The 22,809-nt window shown below is 37.4% G+C and overlaps 1 protein-coding gene across 1 annotated transcript in view; it reads right to left on the bottom strand.

Moving 5' to 3' along the window:
- LOC122814000 (arginine--tRNA ligase, cytoplasmic-like) overlaps window positions 1-6,214 on the bottom strand; it is a 641,564-nt gene extending 635,350 nt beyond the window's left edge. The window contains exon 1 of the mRNA XM_044086583.1: window positions 5,156-6,214. The gene's annotated coding sequence lies outside the window, so the exon portion shown is untranslated. The remainder of the gene's footprint in view (window positions 1-5,155) is intronic.
- Between the last annotated feature and the right edge of the window lie 16,595 nt (window positions 6,215-22,809).

Here is a 22,809-nt window from a genome sequence, read left to right as displayed (position 1 = left end):
ATTCCTCTGAAGCACATTGATGACATATAACATGTCTATAAATAATTATAAACTCCTTCCTCTTATCTTACCACTCCTAATTCTGCCATACTTTCTTACTAGCTATGAAAATCTCACATTTGTAGGTTTCTCTTATCCAAAATGCCAAACCAAGACCCCCTACCTCCACTGGAACTTGCCCACTACTACACTACCCCAAAAATTATAAATTCCAACCACTTGCTTCTAAAAAAAACACTCCAATCAACACCAAAATCCAAATATGAACTAAAACTACTATTCAAAGTTATTAGACTAATCTAAGAAAAACATAACCAAAGATGGGGACATCCATTCTAATCCAGGCCCAACCTTAACTCAAAATCCTACCAGCCCACCACTCTCCCACCGACTGGTCAACTCTCTCCTAATATGCCACTTAAACATTAGAAGCCTAAACAATAAGATACATAGCCTGCATGCTGTACTAGCCACATACCTCCCCAACATAATGTGTCTATCTGAAACATGGCTCCGCCATCAACCAAAGACAATGAGATCCTGCCTCCTGGTTACAATATACTTAGGGCAGATAGAGTAAAGAAAAGAGGAGGTGGAATAGCTTATATAATAGCACACTTAACATTATAACTAACCCTATACAACCACCCCAGGTCTCTAACGCTGAAATACTAGCTCTAAAAATTCTACTAAATAATCATAAGGGCATTAACCTAAATGTCACCTATATTCCCCCTGGGAACAATGTAGAAACACTAGAGGTCATTCTACATTGGATAGCCAACAACTACCCTCAAGAAACCATTGTCCATGTTAATATTGACTGGAACCAATGCACAGCACAGTCCAACCCCATCCCTGTTAACCTACATGGATTCTCTCAGATAATATCATCTACCACGGTAACAATAACCAAAAAGAGAGTATACTAGACTGGATACTCACCAACAGTCATCCCCAGAACTATATGTCTGAACTCTCCCTAATGATCTTAGTGATCACCTGCTCACATACATCATGAAAGACAAAATTAATTGTACAAGCTTACCTATTTATAGGTCTATCAGATCCAAGAAAAACTTTGACCCAACTAAATTTCAACTTGAACTCAAATCATGTAACTGGACAAAACTAAAGTTCCTTCCCTTGATGAGGCAGTGTCATCATTTAACAATTCATTCCTTACTATACTTGACTCGCATGCCCTAACAATAAGAATTAAAACTCAACTAGCACCCTGGCTAACAACAGACACCAAAACCAAAATAACAACTAGAGACAAAGCGTGGGATAAATGGCACTACCAAACTACCCTAGATCGTATCAAATTCCAACAACTTAGAAATGAGACTAAAAAAGCCATCATACTAGATAAGAAAAATTACTTCTACAATCTGCAACATAAACATCAGAATAATCCTCAAAAGTACTGGGCAGGCATAAATAAACTTCTCCAACCAGGCAAATCCACTACTCCGACCCCAGGAACATTATCTGACAAGAGCCAAGAAGATATAGCCAATTCATTCAATACTTTCTTCACAGAAACCATCCAGTCATTAGCTAACCAACTTTCTCCTCCCCACACTTCTATAAACACTATACCCAACTCACCACTCTCTTTTAACTTCCAGCCAGTGTCCACATCCTTTATCAGATCCCTTTTGAAAAAACTGAAGCCAACCACCCTTTCAGCCGATCTTCTGTCGGCTGAATACCTGCAAATTGCTGCAGATGTCGTAGCCTACCCTATCTCAATCCTAATTAACAGAACCATAACCGAGGCCTCAATCCCCTCAATTTGGAAAATATCCTATGTTATTCCACTCCACAAAGGAGGTTCATCCACAGAACTATCCAACTATAGACCTATAGCCATACTATCACCACTTGCCAAAATTATGGAAAAGTGCATGCACAACCAACTAATGCTCTATCTAACCCAAAATAAACTACTCACAGACTCTCAACATGGATTCAGACCCCATCATAGTACAACCACTGCCCTCCTCTCTTTTACTGAAAACATTAATCTTAACCGAATAATAAAAAATATCCTCCGCTCTCTTCCTGGACCTATCGAAAGCCTTCGATATGGTAAACCATCAGTTACTTCTATATACTTTAAAACCCTGTATCTAGATACTCCAGCCCTTGACTGGTTTCAAGCTTACCTCACTGGGAGACAACAAGCAGTAATGTGGCAAAACAAGCTCTCCTGCCTACTACCAAATACCATAGGAGTTCCTCAAGGTTCCATATTAGGACCTCTCCTCTTTTCAGTCTTCATAAACGACATCCAAACAGTCATCCCTGAAGCCACCTGCATTCAATATGCAGATGACTCGACTACAATATGTTCCAATGCCTCTCTTGCAAATCTACTAACTACCACCCAACATAGCTTCACCAAAGTGGAAAACTGGCTTGCCAACCATCTCCTGATCTTAAATCCAAACAAAACCAAGTTACTTCTCTTCTACCCAACCAATAGATCTCCGACTGAAAACTTCACTATAAAATCCAATAATGGGACCATCATCTCCCCAGACACCTATACAAAGCTATTAGGAGTAAACATTGACAATAAACTCAGATTTGATATACATATCAACCAAGCCATTAAGTCAGTCAACAAGAAACTTGGGACCCTATACAGAATTAAAGCCAATGCCAGGGCAGCCACAGCCCAATCACACCTTCTCTCTACCCTACTATATGCCTCTCTGTCCCTCACTCACCTTAACAAATCTGATCTGGCCAAGCTCTCATCCTGCTATAATCACATTTGCCAGGTCGTTACAGGCCTACCCTACAGAACACACCACTGTACTAACCTGAAAAGCTTGGATGGATAGAATTCCAACACCTTCTTCACCAGTCCCAACTCATAGAGGCCTTCAAAATCCTTAAACAACCTGAGAATACCCCAGCACTAAAAAACTTGACTCCCTTAATGACTCCAATCTAAGCTGCCTTCACCCAGCAAACAGACTCCTTGTCCAAACAACTAAATCTCTCAACCTAGGTGGTGAACACCACTGGTAAAATATGGAACTCTCTCCCAAATAACATGTCAATTCAAAATAGTCTAAAACTCCACTTCAAGTCACACTGGCTATGTCCTTGCTCAAACCCAGACTAGCTCTGTGCCATTAACTAAAACATAAACAACTAGCTAAGATGATAAGTACTTTGTATACTGTGATAAAGAAATATGTATCCTGTCTAACTCTATGTCATTATACTAATATGTTATTAATGTTACATTTATAGTAATCTCAGAAATAGTAATGGCAGTCTTGTACTTGTATGTAAATAGCCTATGTTTTTGTTAAGTTCTTTCAGCTCATTTACTGTACCTAATTATCAATGTAACTCTGTTGGAGCTTTTCGGACATGTATCCACAAATACAATATCACATTTTACTGCTGGTTTAGCCAGGATGACATCACTTTTTGTCACCTGACTTCAGTTCCCAGGCTAAACGAGAAACTAATAGAATTTCACATCCCTGTGTGAGAAATACATATCTCAGATGTTTGCCCAGAACTGTGTAGCTGCTAGGAAGTCATAAAGCAATAAAACACTTTAGATTTTAAATCTAGTAATTACTTATCTCCATGACAATAGAAAAAAACTTCTAGCTCTAGACATCCTGTCTTCTTGCTGCATTGAAACTAATTGTTATAGCACATCGTAAAGCATTTAATTTCAACTTATTTTCTTGAAATTTTATAAGTTAATCTTCTATGTTCCAGCAGGGTATGCTGTGGCTTCATTCTTGAAGTTTAGTGCATAACATACAGTTCTGTACAAATCATATAAATATTCACAAATGATATAGAGTTATTCACAACATTCCAGATCGCTGGGCTGGCAGTGTCACAGTATGCATTTGCTAAAGGATATGAAGTCTAAAAGTCACATGTCTATCATCACTTAATAACTTATATCCTCAGTGATTTGTCAGAAAAACATAAGAACATGCCAAATATAGGGAGCAAAAATCTGGCCATCCTGTGAACCTGGAGACTTTTGACAGTAATGCATTGTTTTGCACACTTTGCAGACATGCATGTATGGTGGTACAGTTGTGGGCATGAATTGTCTGTATTTTGTATACTCAGACCTCAAGCTGTTGTCCCCAGCACCCTATGTACTCAACTCTAAAAATGTCACCCTTGTGATCTTTGGAAAGGGATACATTGTTTTTAAATTTGCCAGTTACAACCATAAAAAGTTTTTTTTTTTTTTGTATATCAGAATTCTTATCAGATACACGTTGCGGTCCTCAGATTCCATCACAAATGCAATTCTGCTTTAAAAAACAGTATGTACTATTACTAAAGACTGATGGGGCTTCACTGATCACACCCTCAAACACTTTTCTCCTTAAGTATTTACCCCTTCTTATGCTACTGATTGTTTGCACAGTTCAATACAGTATACTGTACGTTACACCGTTGAAAACATTCTGTGCTGTTTGAGCATACATTTCAACCAATCTGGGGTTTAGGAACAAATCCAGAAATAATCAGAAATACATTTAAAATAGTAGCACTATTAATTTGAAATGTTGACAGATTAAGATAAAGTTAATTAATACACATTTTCTGATGTAAAAGAAACCAATATCTGTAACTACTGTTTTTATTTATTACGTGCAAATGACTGCCTTTATTCTAAAGTCACCAGCCATAGAAGAGATTAAGCAGTGCAGACCTAAAAGCTGGGTCAAAATCAGGGCCGTCCCTGGAAATCAAGGGCAGTTGAAAGGTATGAGTCATAAAGTTTCTAGATGTTCAGAAAAAAAATATTCATCTGAACTCACTGAGCATGCCAGGCTACATCCTTGTGGAAGCAGTGTGGGTTTGGAACAGCTCCTGCTGCAACTTGTTACTTGGTAATTTTATATACAGATTATAAATTAGGAGTTGAAAAGTGCGATAACCAGTAATTACGATTTATTTAAATTAATTAATGCATAAGACATGCAGGTAGGTGCGTGCGTGAATGGGTGTGCCTTATTTGAAGGTTGGGCGTCGGGCTGGCTACTCGGCCCCGTAAAAATCTTATCCAGTGCAAATCATTAGCGGACCGGAGTTCCGCTGTGGCGACCCCTAACCGGGAAAAGCCAAAAGACACACATACCTGTGGCTGCTGAAGAGTTATAATTAGGTCAAGGCTGTCGCACTTATGCTCTCTAATGCTCTGCAGTGTCCCTCTTCAAAACAACCCGGACAGGGCGGATCCCCGTTTCTACCCCAGTACCGCACCACCAAGGTCCTTTCCACGCTGTGTCCACAAACCAGCGTAATCGCATCTTGAAACCTTCCCGGACAGGTGGGACAACCGCCAGCCCCGTTCGGGACAGGTGGGTGTACATCCTCCGTCCTGACCCATCTTGGATGTAAGCATTCGGGGTATAAACTCCAGCTACCGGCAGCTCTCCCTATCACTCTGTTATGTGGGGGGCTAAACAGAGTGACAATCCCTTCGCTCTCCACGGTTTCACTGTGATCAGTATTCAAGAGATGTATAATCTCATTAAAAGTGAGAGCAGGTGCTACTTGTATTTCATTTTCATAACTTCCTGCAAGTAAAATCCTATCAAGCTCCGAAGTCTGCCATCTTCTCCTACCCCGGGACTCCTCACAACATTTCCAACAGTCGGGGTCCTTTTCCGTGTCCCAGTGCCCTTCCACGGTGGTCCACAAAATATCTTCCAGCTCACCATCTCCTGGGGTGCAGGGGTCAGCTTCACTTACAGACGGTTCTGCACCTCCTGTTACCCTCCAGCCGTGATATGCGTAATGACAAAAATTACCTTTCCTCCCGGTGACACGGTAGTCCGGGGGACTGAACAGGGTAAAACGCTTTAGTTCGTTGCCAAATTGTAGGCGCCAGATGGCTTCACTGTAAGCTGTCTTCATGAGCCATACCATCCTGTCAAAGTCTAACCCAGGCGTTACTTCCACCTCCAGTTCTTCTTCTCCTGATACCCCCCACTGATAAAAGCGCACACTCGACATCTCTTCCTTTTACCCCTTTTCTCCGTCACTGCGGGGTTACTGAAGCAGGAATGAAAGTGGGGTGCAGAAAGGGTAATAGTACTCCTTTGGTGGAAAAGGCGATACTTGCTAATCTTAGTTTACGTATTTTTTCCTTCTAAGGCAGACAAAACGTTGTATACAATTGATGAGTAATGTTGAAACCGAAAGTACTTTCAGTGTGAGATGCCCGGCTAAATAAGTGCAGGATACACATCCAGGTGAACGTCGCCTGGTCTGTCACTGTCAAAAGGGTCACTTCAAAAAGGGTATCGCCTTACCGCCGGGATACTGTGGGGCTGATCATGCCACCCTCCAAATGGAGAAATAAAGTAATGCAACTACTGTAATAACTTCATATTTGTTGGGTCTTCTGGTGGCCCAGGATAACTTATCAAGCTAGCTAGACATGCCGTTTCTAGGATAAACAGACTGTTGCAAGCAGTCACTGTGTATTAAGCATTTATCTCACACACAGATGAGTAGTCAAACTAACTGCCTGTTACTGATATACTCTGGTGTTCCTGCTCTGTGATACTGCCTGAATTGCATACCTCTCGGCCTCTTAGCACAAGAATCGGGGTCAAAGTCAAAACAATGGGGATATGCATACTTCTCAACTGTACACCATTTGGCTGTGGAAAAAAACTGACACCTAAAACTACTATTGCAAGAAAAGTGAAAGATAATTTCATGGCAAACACATTAAATATATTTCACAACATGAGCATGTATGTGAACGTGACGCTAAAGTATCAGTTTATCTTCTAAGTATAAAAGGATACATTTTAACCATCTTGTGAGCTGTCTAGTTGGAGTTGCTCTTGAGCTGTTAGCATGTGTTCCACAGATTTGACTCACATTATGAGATGTAGTGCTCCACATTTTGGAGAGGAAAGGTTCAGAGCTGCGGTTGAGACCATCGTTAAATGTGCTTGTTCGTTTGTCTCTAACTGCTTGACGGTTTCAGATTAAGTGTGTTGTTTAAGAAAGCAGCATTTGCTTTGTGTGTGCTTTAAATTTGATTATTCATGTATTTTTACTTAACCTGGGTAGGGCACTGATCTAACCATATTCAAGCTGAGTCTGGGAGACAATGCAAACAAAACAGTTCAAATTTGATTATTCATGTATTTTTACTTAACCTGGGTAGGGCACTGATCTAACCATATTCAAGCTGAGTCTGGGAGACAATGCAAACAAAACAGTTCAAACAAAAAGCAGATAAAGAGTTTACAGCACTACAAGAACGTACAAAGTCAAATCTGAATACTTCAACAAAACTTAACGGGAAATGATTAAAAGGGTATAGCCAAACATGATCATTATGCCTACATCTAAATGGATAAGGAAAAAATAAACAAAATGTATATACATAGTAAATGCACATTTCACATACATACTGAACAACATTTGTATATTTAATACACATTAAGGTATTAGGTGGTCTCTAGTCTGGTGAAAACCTTAGCATGATTTCATAAAAGCTCCACAGAGCTTGGCGACCAGCTACTGCTCTATTGTTATACTGATCCATTGGAGGAATCTGTTGTTTTTGTATCGTTCGGCTTTTCCCGGTTAGGGGTTGCCACAGCGGAACTCCAGTCCGCTAATGATTGGCAGTAGATTTTTACATACCGACTTGCCAGGCCTGACGCACAACCTTCAACGAAAGTACGCCCATTCACGCATGTCTCCACACAGAAGACGCTTTAGCTGAGAATCGAACAGAACAACATCTTACTGTGAGGCGACAACGCTACCGCACTACCACCACCGCAGATTTGATCCATTGGAGGAATCTACTGATCGCAAAAGAAAAAACAAAGTTAAGTAGACTCTTTCATTGTTTTTGCACTTGTTTACTGCATTTTTACTGTATATTTGCTTTTTCTGAGCTGCTTTGTGCACTTTAACAACTGTAGCATGTATTAGATTCAGATATGTTGAATCTAGTTCTGTTTGGGAAACACAAGCACTAAAACCAGGCTACTTTTTGTTGCTGAGGGTTCCCCTGCATCCTCATGGCAGGAGAGTGCAGTTAGAACTTATCTGATTAAAAGTTTGGAGTTCCTTATTGGATACCTTGTTGTTGTTTTACTACGTATGCTACTTAAGCGCTGAATTTTGCCATGCAGAGGTGGTTACCCCTGGAGGTTATAGACACAAACATCTTGGCTTGCAAATTTTCCCTTAGTACTTAGCTGGTGATCCATCACTGAGGTCTCAAGACTGTACCTCACTGACAGGTGATACATTCAGCATAGCTCTTGAAGTACTAACACAGATCTTACATACTAGCCCTTATACTTTGTGACCCCTTCTCCTGTCCTCTACTTTACCTGAACCTTCCTGGTCCTCTCCTTATTTTTCTGACCACATAAAAACCTACCTAGCCTAATGGATGAACAAATTTTCACAGTTTCTCCAGCCAGCAAGATCGACATAGGGGAGGCAATGTAACAATTGCTTCATGTACAATGACAACCCACTTCTTCTAGCCTACACTAATTCAATATGTGAGAGATGCACCTATATTAAAAACTTAGAATCCAGGCTCTCTCACTCACCAGTCAGTATGTCCAACACTAAGAAGGTCATCAGTATGCACACCATACCTCATGCACCAACTACCAACAACACATGAACCCAGACATCCGGAGGTCCTTACCAGAAGCTTACCTAAACACCAGAGATCTTCCAAATCCAAGCACACTTCACACACTACACCCCCTACAGAACATAATGCACACACCAGATGTCACAACATCACACACACCAGGTCCTGATGGAGAGATGAAAAGTTAGCAAGCAAAGGAGTGTAGTAGTGATGAAATTGAATTCATCCTCAAGTCTTGGTAAGTACCTTCGCGAGGTGGACCCTGTTTTTCACAAAATCTCACCAAGGTGACACTGATATATAGACTGTATTTATATTGCATACATCATGGACAGAAGTAAATCAAAAATAAAAAAAGATAGCTGGGTGCACAAGACCCAGGATAAAAAAAGTGCCCGATCCTGCTGGTGTCAGGACTGGAAAAAATGAGTGTAGAATCCTCAAAATATGGAAAAAATCCTACAATGGGGCTAGACCAGGCTCAGGGGGAGGATGGCTCCCATGTTGTAGAAGGAAGTAGTAGCCACAAAAATGACAAAAATTGATTGGCCAAAGAAGAGCCATATAGATGACAGAGTGGACTATTGAGGATAAGAAATAAAGTATGTATTGTTACTATTATGTAAAAAGCCCAGAATTTCCAGACACAAGATATACAAAATGATTAAGAGAGAAATTAGAGGAAAGAAAAATACTTCCACAGGAAAAACTGTCACAAGCTTCAAATAAAAATTTGCTTTCATTAATACAACAGATTTTTGAAAAACAGTATATAGCTCAAGAAACTTTGATCTCTTTGGAAAAAGAAGCCTCTGAGGAAGTGAGAAAATATAAACAACAAAATCTAGAGATATTTAAAAAAATATAAAAAAGAAATATGGACATGGGAAAGAAAGAGAGATTTGATATGGTGCAATATTTATGCAAAGGAGAAAGCCAAGTTAACTAATATACAGAAAGCAGTTTCAAAGATATTCGAAGAAAAACACAGGCAAAGGCATCCAGATATGGAAAATTTCACAATAAAAAAACTAAAAGCACAAAGAATAAAGCAGAGAAGATGATTAGTAAAGTAGAAGTTAAAGAACTAGAACTTGAAGTTATGGAGTGCTTGAGAAGTGAAGGGTTTAATGTAGAAGGTCTAACACAGACTACATCACAGCATGATGGAGTAAGTCCCCAGAATAATGAAAAGCAAGAAGATCAGGAGACGTGAAGAAGAAATATGGACATGGGAAAGGAAAAGAGATTTAATATGGTGTAATATTTATGCAAAGGAGAAATCAAAACTAACTAATACAAAAAGAGCAGCACCAAAGATATTTGAAGAAAAATATAGGCAAAGAAATCCGGATATGGAAAACTTTACAATACAAAACAATAAGAAGACTAAGAGGAAAAGTAGAAAAAGAGATTAGTAATGGGGAAGTCAAAGAAATAGAAATTGAGGTAATGGAACAGCTGCAATGAGAAGGATTCAGTGTAGAAAATCAAATGCAGAAAGTACTACAACAGGATAGAGCAATGGATATCCAAATTAAGGGGAAACCTGTGGAACAGGAAGCAACAGGTCAGGTGCATATTAAGATATTTTGGAGCCTTCCACAGGAAACCTGTATAAAAGTTCAATTGAAGCTGGACAGTAAGGAAAGGAACAGGAAATGGTGGAAACTCTGATGCAGTCAATGTTGAGGAGTGATAGGCCAGTGAGTTTCCATATGACAAAACAACAGATAACACAGGATGAAATTGAAGAGAATGTGCCACAAGAAGATGTTATAGAACTTTCTATAGAATGCCCGCAAGAAATGGAAAACAAGGGATGTGCCCTCAGTATGGAAGAAAAGGAGTTAAGAGAAGACAGATTTAATAGACAAAGACAGATATATCAAGATCAATGAGAGAAATAGACTGCAGAAGGTTAATAAAATCCCAAAAGTAAGAAGCTTGATAAAACAAACACAGTAATTAGGATTGTCCATAGAGAGCCAGGTGATATAACAGAAGTAAACAGAATATATTACTGTGCTGCTAAATTAATAACTGATAAAATTCTACCACAGGAACATAGGGCAGCAAGGGAAAAAGGGGGGGGGGGGAGAAAGCGAATACCATCATGGAAATATTGAATAGAGAAAACTATAAAGCAGCTAAGACAAGAAGTGTCATTGTTAGAAGATTATAGAAGAGGGAACAGATCAGCAAAAAAAATTAAGAAAGATAGATGTGATAAAAGCAATGCACAGTATTAGAACAGACCAGGATCTATTATGCACTATTGGAGATAACAAACTAAAAATCTCAAAACAGGCGGAAAGACTCAGAAGATACGAAGATAAATATAAGGGAAAAGCACAAAATAAGCAATTTACCAATGACCCAAAAAAGTTTTACAGAGAATTGGGAAATAAGGTAAAAGGAATTGATAGACCGCTGAAAAACAAGGAAGTAGACACATTTTGGAGAAGTATCTATGAAGATCCTGTGAAACATAACAAAGATGCTAAATGGATAGAAGTAAAAGAAAGAATAAGAAGTTTAAAAGTACATAATATGAAATGGGATGAAATCACACCCAGAGAGATTGAAACAAAGTTGAGAAAAGCCTCTAATTGGAAAACCTCAGGCCCAGATGCAGTACCTAACTTTTGGCTTAAAGTATTAACTTCTTTACACGAGGATCTAGCCATGAGTAAGAACTATTTATATGCAAACCCCGAATAGAAACCACACTGGTTAACAACAGGAAAAACAATGCTGTTACTTAAGAGTGAACCTGCAAGCTACCCTAAAAATTATAGATCAATAATTTGTCTTCCGACGACATATAAACTATACAAGGGGATTGACGCCGACAGAGTTTATAGTCATTTATAAGAAAACTCAATTATGGCAGTAGAACAAAATGGCAATAAAAGAAAGTCATATGGAACAAAGGCTCATTTGTTGTTAAATAAAGCTATAGTGGGAAACTGTAAGAAAGGTAAGAATCTAAGTATGGCATAGATTGACTATAAAAAAGCATTTGATAGTATCCCACATTCATGGATAAAAGAGTGCTTAAAAATGCATAAGGTACATCCTACACTGATTGATTACATTACAGTAACCATGAAACAGTGGCAGACCACTTTGCAATTAAGCCATGATAAAGTCCAGATTATTATCCCAGGGATAAAAATCCAAAGGGTGATATTTCAGGGTGACTCCCTGTCACCGTTACTATTTTGCCTTGCCATTAATCCATTAAGCTGTCTACTTAACAGCTTACGCCAGCACTATAATTTGGCTTCTAGAAAACAGCAAGTCTAATGACTTCTCATCTTCTCTTTGTCGATGATTTAAAATTGTATAGCTCATCAGATGAGGAACTGAAAGCACAGCTGCAGGTTGTCAAAACTTTTTCAGATGATATTGGAATGTCATTTGGTCTTGATAAATGTGCAAAAGCAACCTTCATAAAAGGAATATTGCAGTACCAGGAAAACATCAGTTTGGGACAAGAATGTGATATAAAAGAACTTGAGCAAGAGGGAGTGTATAAATACTCGGGAACTGATGAAGGATCAGCAATAAAACATGAACAAATGTGAATAAAGCTTAGCAAGGAGTACTTTAGAAGACTTAAATTAATCCTGAAAACAGCATTAACACATAGGAACAAGATCCAAGCCATAAATCAATTTGCTTTTCCTGTCCTAACTCATAGTTTTGGAGTGATTGCCTGGCCCCAAAAAGTGTTGGATAGCTTGGATATTAAAACAAGAAGGATGCTTCATGCTCACCAAATAATTTATAAAAATCAGTGCATACCAATATTATATATTCGCTATTCCGAAGGAGGTATGGGCCTACCTGAAATTGATTACATGTATAGATCTGCAATTGTGGGACTCCACACATCTCTACTGACCTCACAAGATCCAAATGTGGTGAAAGTTTTGAAACATGAGGAGAATAAATCTAAGATGACATCTCTGCTTAATTTAGCAGAAGCATATCGATGTCAAGCAGGAATGGAAATCAAACTAGAAGTGGATAAGAACCAGGCAACAACTGAATGTGCTAAAAAACAAAAGAAAGAATATAAGGTGAAGGACCAGATGAGAAGGCAAGAAATGTGGAAAAAACATAAATATAGTTGAAAGTATAGAAAACTTCTGGAAGAGCCTCATGTTGATCAAGAACGAACACAGGAATGGTTAAGGAGAGGCAAATTCACATCAAGAAATGAAAGGTTAATATTGGCAGCCCAAGATAGGGGGTTGCATACACACTGGTTTACTAAGTCCATTGAACATGTGGAAGAAACAGACATATGTAGGTTTTGTGGAACCGAATTGAAAACAGTCACACACCTTATTGCTGGTTGTGACTCTCTAATGGCAGAGGGACTGTATACTGAAAGGCATAATAATGTGGCGAGATTGTGCAAATATTATGGTATCAAAGTGGCTGAAAAACACTGGAAACATGAGCCACAGAGAATCATAAAAAATGATGAAGTCTACATCACATGGAATCACCCAATACCAACAGTCCAAAAGATAGATGCTAGAAAACTGGATATAGTGGTCCAAGAAAAGAAGACAAAAGTAGCATTGATCATTGAAATCGCCACACCTAGTGACTACAGTGTTTTCTGTAAAGAGAGACACAAAGTCGTAAAATACCTCGATCTGCAGACAGAAGCAAGAGCCATGTGGGAGAAAGATACAGAGACAGTCCCAGTAGTAGTAGGAGCAACTGGTCTTATAAAAAAGAATTTACAATCCTATTTAGATATGTTACCAATTCATGTAACACCGTACGAATTACAGAAGGAGTCATTACTGGGCACATTGTGGGTGCTGCGAAGAGCACTTTTTTGCTAACATCAAAGATTGAAACAATACTAATTTCATGAACTTTAAATGCACTTTGACTTACGAATGGGGTCCATTCCCATCATGGTATTAGAAACCCAAAAGACTTGGAGAAATAAAAAAAAAGGCAGAGACCCTATAAATGTGCCACATGTGACAAGGGCTTTATAAGTAAGCAGAATCTAGCAGCACATCAGAGTGTTCACATCAACCAGAAAAGAGATAATGACCAGAAACCCTATAAATGTTTCATATGTGACAAGGGATTTACAAGTAAGCACAATATGACACTACATCAGCGTGTTCATACCGGGCAGTAGGACTGATCATTGAAATTGCCACACCCACTGATTACAGTGTCCTGCGTACAGAGAAACATAAAGTTATAAAATACTTGGATGTGCAGGAAGAAATGAGAGCCATGTGGAAGAAAGATACCCAGACAGTTCCAATAGTAGTAGGAGCAATGGGTCTCATAAAAAAGAATTTACAGTCATATTTAGATATGTTACCAATTCATGTAACACCATACGAATTGCAGAAGGAGTCATTACTGGGCACATTACAGGTGCTGTGAAGAGCACTTTTGGCTGAGATCAGAGAGTGAAACAATACTAATTTCATGAACTTTAATCGTACTTTGACTTAGGAATGGGGTCCATTCCCATCATGGTATTAGAAACCCAAAAGACTTGGAGAAATTAAAAACGGCAGTATCTCAACAGATAAGTCAATAAGACATAACACTAAACCAAACATCTTAGTCATAGGTGACTTTTATGAGACACACAGATGTCTCTCTCACCAGGCTGGATAAGGAGAAGGTCACGGTCAGCTTTCTGTCAGGTGGCAGGATCCGCCACATCACACATGTACTCAAGTCTCTCAACAACATATACTGTTATGACTCCATCATAGTCCATGCTGGTGTTAACAACTTGAGACATACCTCACTGCACTCTATGAAGAGACAACTGAGTTTTCGGATTATGTGTCCCAGACAGGTATGTCCCTCGCCTTAAGAAGCATATTACCTTTGTCAAGGATGATGCCACAATACAAATAGAAAATGACTGACTTCAACAGTTGGCTTAGTTTCTGGTGTCATTCTAAGGCAATCCAGTACCTGTCAGCCTGTGTTGATATGGTCGACAGACCTCATTGCTTTACCAGAGATGGTCTTCATCTGTCACCACTGGCCAAGATTCTCACCACCCTCATAGTGCCTTTTTAAGACAATGTCACAGGACAGAATACCACAGCCACACCCTTTCCAAAGCCAAAAGGTTACCTGATATTATTGCTGTTGGGCTGGAACAGGGAGATGTTTATTTTAGAAGCATCTGGGACTAAGAAGCTCAGATTCAAATCGTGGTAAAGGACACCTGTACCTAATGCAATCCTGCCACGGGGAGACAGGAAGTGCGAGATCTTTTTTGATCAGAAGAAAAGTTCATTGATTTTGGCTTCACTGATTTGCATGTGGTGCTGAAAGCTGAATGTGGGGTCTAACCAGATGCAAAGGTATCTGCATGGGTGGACAGCAGCTTCAAGGGAATCATTGTGTAACTGATACAATAAGAGAGTGTCAGTGAGGTCTTTGGGAGGTCCTGAATAAAAATTTTAGTTTTCTCTGCATTTGCTATAAATTCTTGAGGTGTAGTTTGCTAAACATTCTTCCTACAAAAAATATAGCAACATTTACTCACCAATAATAACAGAATTACCCACTGCAGAACACTTCAAGCATAAATGAATTCTTGAATGGTCATCATTATAAAGTGACAAAACTAATCAACAGAGATAAGAAGTCATATTATTCCCAGCTTCAACTCCAGCATAAAATCAACCCAAGTAAATTTTGGCACTCCATATCTTCTCTACTTAACCCTGGAAGAAATGGAGAGCACACCCTATCACATGATAACCCTCTACCACAAATAGCCAAAAACCTTAACAAGCACTTCATAAAATCAATTTTAGACCTGCTAACCAACACCCCTAATGCTGGACCCCCCCCACCCTTCAATCTATTCAGACACCTGCTCTACCTCAGCTGATATTCTCCACCCGTACTACCTCAAACTGGCTGCTAACTCGGTCCCCTACCCAATCAGTATCCTTATAAATAGGTCTTTATCTGAATCAGAAGTACCTACTGTTAGATTTTATGAATATAAATCTGAAATTAATTATGTTGTAAATATGCTGAAAGAAAAGGCTTGCTTAAATGCAGAAACAAAGTTTAGTAATATGTGATCAGCAGTCATACTAAATGACCATGGCTTGGAAAAGGAATCTGCTGAATGGACATTTTTCCCTTACAGACTCAAAACAGGATGTATGCAAGAGCAAAAATACAAAATCTACTTTTAAAGAATGGACATTTTTCCCTTACAGACTCAAAACAGGATGTATGCAAGAGCAAAAATACAAAATCTGCTTTTAAAGAACAATGACATGTTATTCTGCATATAAGGATGGACACAATATGTTTCCTAAAACAACAGGATATGTTTATGACACTCTGACAATGTGTTTTCTCAAAAATATGTTTTTCTGCATAAAAAACAGGATATGCTTATCAGCATTGGTACAAGAACATATGTTCATATACACAGATCCAAATAGAATACAGAACAATGTGTTTACTCAAAAATATGTTTTTCTACATGGACATCAGGACACTGTTACAGGATATTCACACTGTCAGAAAAGCTGGTCTATTACAAGACATTGTTAAACAAGGAAGCTTAGTATTGTTTCTACAGGACTAAAACTGTATATAAAGAGCTGTATAAATCCAGTTATGTTAGGGGTATGGTAGGAACACATTTGGTGTTCTGAGGTAAATGTTATATCTCTCACATCATCTGTACTATATGAGAAGTAAAGTTGGAACAGTACTTTTAAGCTGTAATGTGTTTCCGTTTGGTTTATTATAAAAAGTTATTGGTTACTGCTCTCTAAAGTTGATGCTGCAAAGTATATTCTCTCATCAGTGTATATTCTGCAAGTTTCTGTATGCAACAGACTGTGAATGCAAATATAACTAGACTTTGAATTTTAGCAGAATCCAGCCAGCAAGACTGAGTGTCTTAAGAACACTGCAAATCCATCCCACAGTAAAGTAAAGCAGTAAGCAAGTAAGATCAAAATATTTTTTCAATGGCGAGGCAGCTGAGTGACTAGCACCATATAATTTTTTCAATGGCAAGCTAGCCTGCATTTGAACCTACAATCTGCATTCAAACACAGAAGGAGTGATGGTAAGCCCTGCAGAGGGTCACTTCAGTTAAATTGCAGTAACTAACATTTGTACGTATGTGTAAATCCTAAACAGAAGTATTCCAGTTTATGCAGCTTGCAGTAGTAAAGTTTTAGACGTCTACAATCCGGAGTGAGACTAGTTCAAGAAATTGCAGTGCCATAAATTCTTCAAGAAAAGGGGGATATCCACTAGCCCATCAGTCCACTGCCTGTTGTGCTTTCCCAGCTTCTCAAGTGACTTTGAAAATTTCCAGCCATCTGCAACAACAGCCTGATCACCTGTTTTCTTGCTCACTGGTAAGACTTTTTCACGTCACATTTTTAGTATGGTTGCTATTGACAGTATGGATATTTTCATGCGTAATTTAAGCAAATGTAAAAACATGCTATGCTGGTATACACACCACATTAGTAAATGTAAAACCTTATTAGGGCAGGTTGATAGTAAGGCATTATGCAAATGTATTACAATATTTGACTGGTATCTCAAAGAAAACCATGTGAAAAATGACAAATGTTTATTGTGTGCTTCAACAAAACTGCATTTTGTGTATTATGTCATAAAAATATTGCATCATATTGTAAAGAAATAGACTGTAAAGACAGATCTGAAGAATTAACTAAGGGTAAAGTGTTTCCATTACATTCTGATGTTGAACAGTTATGTCCTGTCACCACATGTGAGTCAAATCAGTTACTGATAGAACCCCTAGTACATTTTGTTACAAAAGAATGTAGTAAACTTCTAAAAGACAGACATAATGAGTTCAGGAAGCTTAGACAAGTTATACACACATCTTTTCAAAAGTGCATAGGAGTTTCAAATTCAGCAGAACAGCTTACTAAAGAATGTCAGATAGACCATGCAACATCACAGAAAATTCAACAGCAGTTGCAGGATAAAGGAAATAAATTAGCTCAATTGACAAAGACTGGGAATTTCCTGCATACACAGTTAATCTGTGCAAAAAAAATATATTTTATAATATGTTTATGTTTTGAAAATGGTTAAACATACATGGTAGGATGGTAGGATCTGATGTCTGGACAAATCATTCTTAAATGTTTTACTTTCATTCAGTTAAAGCAAGACATCTATCAGTACTACAGTAAAGTAAAGCATATGAATGCCATTCATTAGCATAGTCAAAAGGTAAACAAAACTGTTCTAGTGTATAAAATTAAATAAAAATAGTTAATAAGAATAAAAATTTAAAGTCACAAGACTGACATGCTTGTATAAAGATATACAGATACAAGACAGACATCTATGTATGTTCTTTTCATCTAGAGTACATTTGTTTACAATACACAAAAGCAAAAGGCAGACAGCAGCAAATATAAATAATATAAATATAAATGTGTTGGTTAAACTAATATCTATTTTGTTTTTTTACAATTTGTTTATAATTATATAGTAACACCAAACAGTTAAAGTTCTGAATTTTAAAAAGAAAATCACAGATGGTATTATTCAAACAGTTTTGTAAAATTAATGGCAGGACAGTTAAATAGTTAAATAAAAAAATAAAAAAAATACTGAAATCCATGTAAGGTAATTGTAAAATGATGTCTATTTATGTTGTATAAATGCATAGTTATGCAAATCACAATCACATTAAAGGAAAAATGCCAAAAGAATTAACTATAGTTTACAGAGTATGAAATGTGAGCTCAGACCTTCCTAGACTGAATGGTTACAGGAAATGCTGGAAAGATAAGATAAACAACAAGACTGATTGCCAGATAAGTAGCTTGAGTTTTTCTAAAGCATCATTGTTATTAAAACATAATTATTAAAATGTTTACAGGCAACACTATTTAGTAATTGTCATAAAATGCCACAATTGTGCATATATGTCACTGATAATCTGCAAGTAAATGTTAAAAGAGAAGAAAAAACCTCAGTTGCATCAAGTACAGCCAGCAAATGGGCTATAGTATATATACAGTTCAAATCAATTGTGCAGGAGGGTGTAAATACCTACTAGAGGTAGAGGTAGTAAACAGCAAAAGCTTTAGAAAAATTATCAAATCAGACAGGGGTCTATAATAATGTATAACCATAGTCTTAGGCTGACATACATTCTATTCTCACAGCATAGGGCAGGTAAACAGTGCTGAAGTACTACAGGGGGAGGGGTACTTTCTCAGTTTTACACTGACTGTATAAGAGGGAGGGGCACTTTCTCAGTTTTACACTGACTGTATAAACAGACTGTGACAAGGGTCTGAAATAAAGCTACATAAAAATAAATAATAAGGGTCTAAAATAAAGCTATAAGAAAAAATATCTCATTCCTTCTTGACAATACTCTTTTATGGGGAGGGAAAACAGGTATTAGTGTATTAGAAATACTGGTAAACTGGATTAAACCTGACAGGATAAGATATTTTACAAGTTGTTAATAGCTATCATAATGGTTATTATTATATTGTTTAGAATTAAATTGTATTTACAACCCAAGAGATGGCTTAAAATTGATTACAGCTATAAAGAGAGAATAAAGATATGCAAAATGCATAAATGTTTCTAATAGCAAGAATGGTCACTATTTTTAATATGTTTTGGCAAAACAATGTTGGTATAAAAAAAATCATGTTTCTAATTGCTGAGTATGTAGTTTTAAAATAACAGGACCTATGAATTTGGTATCAATTCCACTAGATCTTTCTAAAGAGACAAACATTTTCCAAGATTTTGCTTAATATTAATGTTATTAAATTTGTAAGATTAGACTAAATGTACTTTACAGTCTTTGTATGTACAAATGCATAAGAATTCAGTACAAATGATAGTCTTTGTATGTACAAATGCAGAAGAATTCAGTACAAATTAAATGAATGTCTAGTAATAAATATGTGTGAAAAAACATGTTTTAAAAAAGTGGGTCCAGTATACCTAGTAAATTGAAATGCATAAATAGCAAACAGTCTGTGTAAATACATACTGATCAGGATACATTGTAATAAGTTCAAAAGTAATTTGTCAAGTTGTAATATCATTGGTTTTACCCCAGTAAAATAATTGCTTTCAAATATTTATTATCTAAGCCCAGTTCAGTATTTTACCAAGATGTTAATGGGCAGTTCAAAGACATGACCACAATGTTATGGTTAAAATGACATTGAAATTGTGTGTTTTCAGTAGTGTATAAATGCTTGCAGTAGCACATGGTTACTGTCTCTTATAGTTAATTCAACAGTTGCAAAGAGTTAATGGAACAGTTCTAAGTCATAAATGAAATTCTACGATTGCAAAAGAATAAATTGATCAAGTTAAAAAATAAAAATAAAATAATAATAACATTAAAGGAGACACAGCTCATAACTGATAAAATATTTTCACAGAATGGTCTGCAAAAGAAAAAGTTGTTAAATACATTCAGTTTTGGTAGTAATACTTTAATATCATTGTATTAACTATGTAAAATTGCATTTTGATTTGTTGTATCAAACTAAAGGTTTGTTTCTTAATGTGTTTTATATATAAAATGTTTTGAGTATGTTTAAAAACAGAGGGAATTGTTAGATTTTATAAATATAAATCTGAAATTAATTATGTTGTAAATATGCTGAAAGAAAAGGCTTGCTTAAATGCAGAAACAAAGTTTAGTAATATATGATCAGCAGTCATACTAAATGACCATGGCTTGGAAAAGGAATCTGCTGAATGGACATTTTTCCCTTACAGACTCAAAACAGGATGTATGCAAGAGCAAAAATACAAAATCTGCTTTTAAAGAATGGACATTTTTCCCTTACAGACTCAAAACAGGATGTATGCAAGAGCAAAAATACAAAATCTGCTTTTAAAGAACAATGACATGTTATTCTGCATATAAGGATGGACACAATATGTTTCCTAAAACAACAGGATATGTTTATGACACTCTGACAATGTGTTTTCTCAAAAATATGTTTTTCTGCATAAAAAACAGGATATGCTTATCAGCATTGGTACAAGAACATATGTTCATATACACAGATCCAAATAGAATACAGAACAATGTGTTTCCTCAAAAATATGTTTTTCTACATGGACATCAGGACACTGTTACAGGATATTCACACTGTCAGAAAAGCTGGTCTCTTACAAGACATTGTTAAACAAGGAAGCTTAGTATTGTTTCTACAGGACTAAAACTGTATATAAAGAGCTGTATAAATCCAGTTATGTTAGGGGTATGGTAGGAACACATTTGGTGTTCTGAGGTAAATGTTATATCTCTCACATCATCTGTACTATATGAGAAGTAAAGTTGGAACAGTACTTTTAAGCTGTAACGTGTTTCCGTTTGGTTTATTATAAAAAGTTATTGATTACTGCTCTCTAAAGTTGATGCTGCAAAGTATATTCTCTCATCAGTGTATATTCTGCAAGTTTCTGTATGCAACAGACTGTGAATGCAAATATAACTAGACTTTGAATTTTAGCAGAATCCAGCCAGCAAGACTGAGTGTCTTAAGAACACTGCAAATCCATCCCACAGTAAAGTAAAGCAGTAAGCAAGTAAGATCAAAATATTTTTTCAATGGCGAGGCAGCTGAGTGACTAGCACCATATAATTTTTTCACCTACCATATGGAAACAATCTCACATCACTCATATCCACAAAGGAGGCAACTCAACTCTTTTGATCCATCCAATTTCCGTCCTATATCCATCTTGTCAGCCATATCCAAAATTCTCGAGAGAGTTATCTGTCAGCAGGTAATGCAATATCTGTTGCAAAATAATCTTTTAACCCAAACCCAGCATGGCTTCTGACCTAGTCACAGCACAGCTACAGCCCTATTACCTTTTACAGACACCATGAACAAGGCCAGAGATGTAGGATGCTATGCAGCCTCAGTATTCCTTGATCTCTCCAAGGCCTTTGACACAGTGCCTCACCCCTTACTGCTGAGGACACTGTCTAACTTAGGCTTCTCAGATAACACAGTAAAATGGTTTCAGAACTACCTCGAGGATTGTAAACAAGCAGTGAAATGGTCAAATGAACTTTTGCCCTTTCTGCATAACACTACTGAAGTCCCCCAAGGCTTCATCCTAGGACCCCTACTCTTCAACATTTACATAAACAACCTTCGCACTGCCTCTCACCTTGGGACCCTCATTCAGTACGCTGATGACTCCACCATAATCTGTACTGTTCAATCAGTACTAGAACTACTTTCAAAAACTCACCAGTCCTTCACAGCAGTCGAATCCTGGCTAAGAAATGCCCAACTCTTTCTTCATACAAAGAAAACAAAACTAGTACCCTTTCATCCCAAGAACATGTCCCCTGTCACTGATCATTTCAACAGCCTTGCATCTGACAACACTATCATAGAAACAGTGCAGGAAACCAAACTTCTAGGTGTTATCATTGACAATAAACTTTCATTTGACCCTCATATACAGCAAAATATAAAGAAAACTCATCAAAAACTGGGACTCGTATATAGAAACAGACATTTCTTTACAGCAGCAACCAAAACTACCCTTGCAAAAACATTTTTAATTCCCTCCCTTCTTTATGGTGCTCCTGTCTTAACTAACTTACAGAATTCTACCCTAAGCAAGATGGAACAGTGCTACAACAAAGTTGCAAAGTTTGCCACAAACTCTAAGTATCACACACCACTGTAAAAAACTCCTAGAATTAAACTGGCTTGAACTCCCCAACCAACTTGCCTTTATTCAGCAATCCACCTTATACACTTTTATTTTGAAGCCTACTGCCTGCCCTGCACTAGCCAATGCAGTCACAGCTTACATGCCAAATCAATCCCTATGATCAGAAGACAAAAATCTCTCAGCTATCTCAAAACCCACAAGAAAACCAGGTCACGCTCTGTATTTATACTCTGCCTCTATACTTTGGAATTCACTACCTCTAACTACCAGGTCTATGCCTGGCCTAACCTATTTCAAAGCTTCTTTAAAAAAAATCATCTCAAAAATACATGGGTCTGCTCCTGCATAAAGCCTGCCTAATGCTCAGGTCTTCC

Source organism: Protopterus annectens, chromosome 10.part0 (genome assembly GCF_019279795.1).
Source record: "Protopterus annectens isolate FY-2018-M chromosome 10.part0, PAN1.0, whole genome shotgun sequence".
NCBI classification, from domain to species: Eukaryota; Metazoa; Chordata; order Ceratodontiformes; family Protopteridae; genus Protopterus; species Protopterus annectens.
Note: the sequence above shows the minus strand (reverse complement) of the source record. Positions and strands in the feature narration are given on the sequence as shown.